Source organism: Mus caroli, chromosome 17 (assembly GCF_900094665.2).
Source record: "Mus caroli chromosome 17, CAROLI_EIJ_v1.1, whole genome shotgun sequence".
Taxonomy (NCBI): Eukaryota; Metazoa; Chordata; class Mammalia; order Rodentia; family Muridae; genus Mus; species Mus caroli.
In genome coordinates, this window is record NC_034586.1 from 15,882,898 (window position 1) to 15,889,423 (window position 6,526).

At 35.2% G+C, this 6,526-nt stretch overlaps 1 pseudogene; it reads right to left on the reverse strand.

The window, feature by feature from the left end:
* Window positions 1-3,392: 3,392 nt before the first annotated feature.
* Window positions 3,393-4,242, reverse strand: LOC110284403 (annotated as a pseudogene).
* Window positions 4,243-6,526: the final 2,284 nt, after the last annotated feature.

Here is a 6,526-nt window from a genome sequence, read left to right on the forward strand (position 1 = left end):
AAGGAAGGAAGGAAGGAAGAAAGAAAGAAAGAAAGAAAGAAAGAAAGAAAGAAAGAAAGAAAGAAAGAAAGAAAGAAAGAAAGAAAGAAAGAAAGAGGAAAACAGAGGGACTATCAGGAGCTGTAATAAGGTCAGAATATTGAGCATAGGACACATATCTCTTTAAAGAACTAAGAATAAAATATATTTTATGATTTTCCCAAGGCTTTTGGTTATTAAATGCCATGCCCTGAAAATTTATATGAGGTAGAATTTAGGAGTGATGTTTAACCTATTTTACCCAGAAAATTTAAAGTCAGTGTAACAGTGACTACATGGAACCTTAACTGGTACTAACTCTTAATCTGTTCTAGGGTGAAAAATGGCAGTTAAGTCAGAAAGAAATTCAAAACTTATTGTTTGGAAGCAAAAGGTGTATGAGAAATCTTAGGATTACAACCAATCATAGGACAAAATATACTGTATTTGCTAAGAAGAGTAGTGACCTTGAAAGGGCATATCCTGATCTATAGTTGAAATGGGAAAAAATGTTCTCAGGGTAAGACCCTATCATGTTAAGTTAAAGGATGTCTAAAAAAGAAGCTTGAGGATTTTCTTGTTCTGAATATTTAATTCTTTTCATTTAAAAAAATAATAATTTCTTCAAAATACTAAACATAGTGTGTAGAGAAATGGCATGGGTAGACTGTTCCCAGCTTGTTGGCTTCTGGGCAATCTCGGATGTATCTGTGAATCTTAGCATACTAAGATAAAGAGGAGATATACATTCTCAGGCAGAGAATCCTGCTTTTTTTTCCAACTAAGCTTCAAACCTGAGGAAGTTGCCTTCATCTTCCTTTTCTCATGAGAAATTTACTTTATTTTTCATTATTATAAACAGCACATCTAAGAGGAGGACTGCAGACAGATTTCTCAGTCTGTGAGGAAGTTTGGATGGCCTTGAACCAAGATAAGCTATTGCTTGTTAAATAGCACCTGATAAGAACTAGAAATTGTGAGAAAAACTTAGTTCTGTCTTTTGTGTAAAATATGCTATAATTTGAATAAAGTGTACTTTGGTTGACTTGGCAGTGTACTTGCTGTGTCCTGGTTAATACAACTTTACCTTTGGGACCCTAAAGCACTAGATGTTGACAACAGTGCCATATGGTTGATATGTGTAAGGGTGCATATGAAGCTGGATTTCTTATTTGGTCTTAAATCGCATGTAGTGTTACATTTGGAAGGTGGTCAAATGTAGAGCAAGTGGGACACTGAGTCTTCTCTTAGAATTTTAACCACAGGGGAAAAGCATTGTATATGACAGCATCAATGGGGGGCTATAAGAAAACATTATTTATAGCTAAGGAAGTGGAAGCTAGATTTCAGTGTAAATCAGAATTTTGAGTTGTCAGGTTGTTGAAATACTGGGAAATCTGAATCACATACAAGGAATAGACATAACAATAAAGAAAAATGAATGTTATGTTCAAACTTTGGATTCATATAGCTATCTAAGCATTGGAACTGAAGGTCCCAGATAATTAATATGGAGATACCGTCTTTGTTGATATCTCTGATTAGTTTCTGTATTGATTTGACCCAGTATTTCCTTACCAGATTACTATTTCATTATGGGAATATATATATATATATATATATATATATATATATATATATATTTTACAGTACAACACTGGAAGCATCAAACATAATTTGGGTAATAAATAAAATCACAATTAAAAATTTAGCTTGTGTCTCAGAAAAAAATTAGATGTTGGTCTTTTTAACTATATTGAGCCTTCTAACATTATGTTTTTCTTTTTTATTAGATATTTTCTCATTTACATTTCAAATGCTATCTCCAAAGCCCCCTATACCCTCCCCCTGCTCTGTTCCCCAACCCACCCACTCCTGCTTCCTGGCCCTGGCATTCTCCTGTACTGGGGCATATGATCTTCCCAAGACCAAGGGCCTCTCCTCCCACTGATGGCCTTCTAATATTATAAACAAAGCACTATTTACATGCTGTTCATGAGCCTATGAAGAACTAGAAAAGATGTGTTGTTTGTGTAAAAAATGCATTCTATAGGCTTAGTTATTACCATACTTATCTTATAATTTCCTCTGATCTGTAAGGACATTGGGTAATATTTCAGTATGGGGACCTCTATGCAGTATGTTTTTAATCATGTTAGCTTGTGAGAGTTTATAGCACCATTCCACTTCCATTTCCCTCACTTTGCTTCCCGTGTGGATACCAATAAAGGGACATTATTGGAGAGTGTTCAAATACTCATCAAAATTTCTACAGAGAAACATGATCCTGGAATTTGTTTCTACATATTCTATTTATTTGCTGCACATATTGTGTGGAGAGATTATCTGCTTTTTTAACCACGATTACTGAATTTACTCCCTTTACAGAATGTAGTCCTGTATATTCATCTTCTTACTTCTTCCCCACTGCGTTTAGCTATGTTAAACTCCTGTTGGCAACAAATGAAAATACAAATACCAATTAAAGTTTACTATTATTACAAATGACTTCTGCAATGATTTTTTTAAAATAAATTTATTGAGAATTCCACACATATACCTTGATTATAGTCAGCCTGATTTCCAAATTCTCTTAGATCTGGTCCCCCCTTCAATTTACTTCATTTTATTTATTTTTAAAAATGATTTATTTACTTGTTTTAAGTGCATACACTGTAGCTGTCTTCAGACACACCGATAAAGGGCTTCGGATCCTATTATGGATGATTGTGAGCCACCATGCTGTTGCTGTGGATTTAACTCAGAACTTCTGAAAGAGCAGCCAGTGCTATTAACCACAAAGCCATCTCTCCAGCCCAAGTTACTTCATTTTAAAATCTATCAAAATTCCTGTGTGTTGACGAAATGTTCTTATTTGTAGTGTCTGACTCTAAATGTGTTCAGCCTAATAGCAATTCACATAGTCACAGCAAAATGAATCTCTTATTTCCTCAGATGCTATCAAATACTGTTTGTATTTCAGGTGGTATTTGGAATCTGTGACTATCAGCTCCCTCCATAACCCTGTGTCAAGTGTCTGAATTTAACTTGCATAGGTCTTATGTATGCTAGTACATAATATCTTCTTAGATTAATTTAACTGAAAAGTATGTAAGTGATGAAACATGAAGAAATAAATAAGGAACTGAATTTCTTCATGTTTCATCCACAGCAACAGATCATTGGTGACAGTAGTCTATAGGGGAAAATATATAACAATTCTGAAGTGAAATTATCATAACATCAAAATAATCTCCCCATATATTATTATGCAATTACAATGATATTTGAAGGATACAAGTGACACATGTATATAATCAACAAAAAAATTGCACAGTCTTACTTTAATATTATTTTATTTTTATATTCAGTAACTAAGTAAAGCTGAATTTAAAAAATGTGGAATAGTGACTCATCACAAATGGACCTAACGTAGGAAAACACATAAAAATGATGGATGTGATATTCATTACCCACCAATTGGGGTTATGTGAGAGAGCAATATAACCTTGTAAAATGGAAGAGAGAGTATAAAATGGTAGAAAGATGCAAACCAGTATTAGGATTGTCTGTGTGGCTCTGGTTTCAGGAGATGTTCTTTGGAAAGCATGTGTGCTGAGGATCCATTGAACCCTCTTATTATGTCCATAAAGTGTGAAAATCATGAAGGTGTTGGAACATACAATGAACACCGAAAATAAGACTACAGAGAACAACAGAGGCAGAATTCAAAAGCTCTCTTTTGTGTCTTATTTTCGCTATTTCTTTTGGTACTTGTATACACGGGGAAAAATATATTTACTAGCAGCAACAGGATCTAGCAGAGGGAAAATAACAGTCCCATAAACTTTGTAGTTTTCATTTTGATTTCTTTCCAGTAGGAGTTTCTGGGGCTGATAGTTACTGCCTGGAAGACACTGAAGAGAAAAGTGGTCCTGATAGACATGCTCCTGCCAAGACTATGAACATATAAAATAAGATTGCATCCACATCATTGAAGAACATGTTAGAGACAAAGATTCCCATTATCTGGGCAAGCCCTTTGAAGAGAACGTTCAATGAGTTAGATGTTTATGCATGTGTACAAATGTTGTTTACTACCTGTAATGAATGTTCCTTGTAGTAAAGTATTAAATAGTACAAAAGAAGGGAGAAGCTTTCCAGAATTCCAGGTTCACTCTGAACTAAGAGTACAATTCCTATTGCCATGTTCTTGAACTCCATTCGTTAATTTAGTAGTTTTTTGTTTTTATTATAGCAACAATCTCATGTATGAATCAAAGTATATATTGAAGATTTCCATGTTGGGACATGTATGAGAAAGAACCATATGAGCTCAAATTAGTAAAGCAATGAATGCGTCATATCAAGACTATGTATCAAAACAAATAATTTTCATCATCATCATCAATAACTTTCATTTAAATTGTTGAATTTTATAAATGAACATATTTTGGTGAGAGGTTTCTATATAATTCTTAGAAAAGTTATCATTAAAAATAAGGGCATTTTTCTCCACTGAGAGAAGCAATGAACTAGGAAATTCATGAATTCTACCATTCAGATTGAACAAGTCGTAGTGGAAAAAGTATTTAATCACCATTTTCAACCAGAAATTCATGCAGTCCTAATGTGGTACAAAAGCCTTAAAATTTTATATGTTATATAACATGGTAAATATGTACTCTTATAAAATATATTCACCATTAGGAGTAGAAGATGGTAACCATAGGTACATATTAGAATTTAAAGCATGTTGTGTTCCAAAATAGTGCTCACCAAATTTCTTAAAACTTCATACATAATTGTGGGTTAAAAATAGGGTTCAGTATCTGGCCCAGGGCTCAGGTCCTTGGGTTAAGCGGGACGCTGGAAGTTTTACTGAGCACCCCATGCTACTATTGGTCAGGCATCAGGCTTTGAGAAGCTTCAGGACCCCATCCAGGGGTGGGAAATACATTCTGACGTTCCCAAGGACCGGCCAGGATAGGGTCTGGATCCCCAGTCCCACAGAGGCTAGGGATAGCAGGTTCTAGCTCTTTGACACTGCAGTCCCTGCTCAATGTCTCAGAAGAGCTGAGAAGGGAGTGCAGGGCCTGCGGGCTCTTGCCCAGGCCAAAGAGAAAAGGGCAGGGAGGAGAGTCTTTGTCTTGTTTGGGTGGCAGCTTGGATTGGATGGCTGAAGTGGTTGGAAGGGCAGGGAGGCTGACAGTGGAAGGTTAAAAGAGCGACTTTGTAGAGGGAGACCAGCTCCATTGCTCCAACACAGATGATCCTGATGAGAAGAGCCAGTCCATTGTTTTAAGTCATTTATTGTAGAAAGGCAGAGAGAGTGTATAATCCCACAGTACACAAAGTTAAGGCATTTCAGTTTCTCATGACTTTAATAACTGCAGGTTAACCTGGAGTGCTGACTTCTGACCCATTCCTCAATAGGTCTTGAAATTTTTTCTGCCTTTTTTCTCCTTCATTCATGCACATTGCCTTTCACATCTTGATTCATTGTAGTGTTATCCTTCTTACATCTGTCCTAAGTATTGTCATCTCTTCACAAGCCCCATACTTAACTGACATAGTTTAAGAATTAAATATTCCCTCCTCAGACTCATGTTTTGAACTCATGTTATAGAGTTTATATAATTTTTGGGGGAATTTTTTTTTGAAAAACTAGCGGTGGTAGTAGGTAACCAGAGGATTCTAGTAGGTAGAATATGGGTAGAAACATCTAAAAACACTCTTGATGTGTTTCTGTATTCTATTACCTCAACTGTGTAGATGTGTACAAGATCCCTTCCTCTAATTTTTTTTTTTTTAGTTTATCCTGGCTGTAAGCCTGCAAGCTTGACTTTTCTTTTCTTTTCTTTCCTTTTTTTTTGTTTTGTTTTGTTTGTTTTTGTTTTTGTTTTTTCAAGACATGGTTTCTCTTTATAGCACTGGCTGTTCTGGAACTCACTTTGTAGACTAGGCTGGTCTCGAACTCAGAAATCCCCCTGCTTCTGCCTCCCGAGTGCTGGGATTAAAGTCATGTGCCACCAAACCCGGCAAGCTTGACTTTTCTATTCAAAACAAACCATATAAACAACATGAATATAGTGAGTAAAATCTGTTTTGGAGTATAATAGAACAAAATGATCGATTGATACTTACCAGACAAAGAAGTCCATGCTTTCATTTGATCCCCAAAAGACATGGTGACAAATTGTCCATCTGACATTAAGAGTATATATATATATATATATATATATATATATATATATATATATATATATATTGTAATTCTATTAGTCATGCTCCTGCATATTCATACCTTCCTGGCATACCAGTAAGAAGAACTGGTTCAATAATAAGATTTACATGAAAACCAATAACAAGCCTTGCAAACATCACCATTTATGTTCTAAACTTTATAGTGAGTCACTACAAATAGTGATCTTTCTTTTACAGACAATAAAAAGAACAACTATGATACAGAAGGACTCAAAGCAGTTCTTGGAATCTGAAGAAGTAG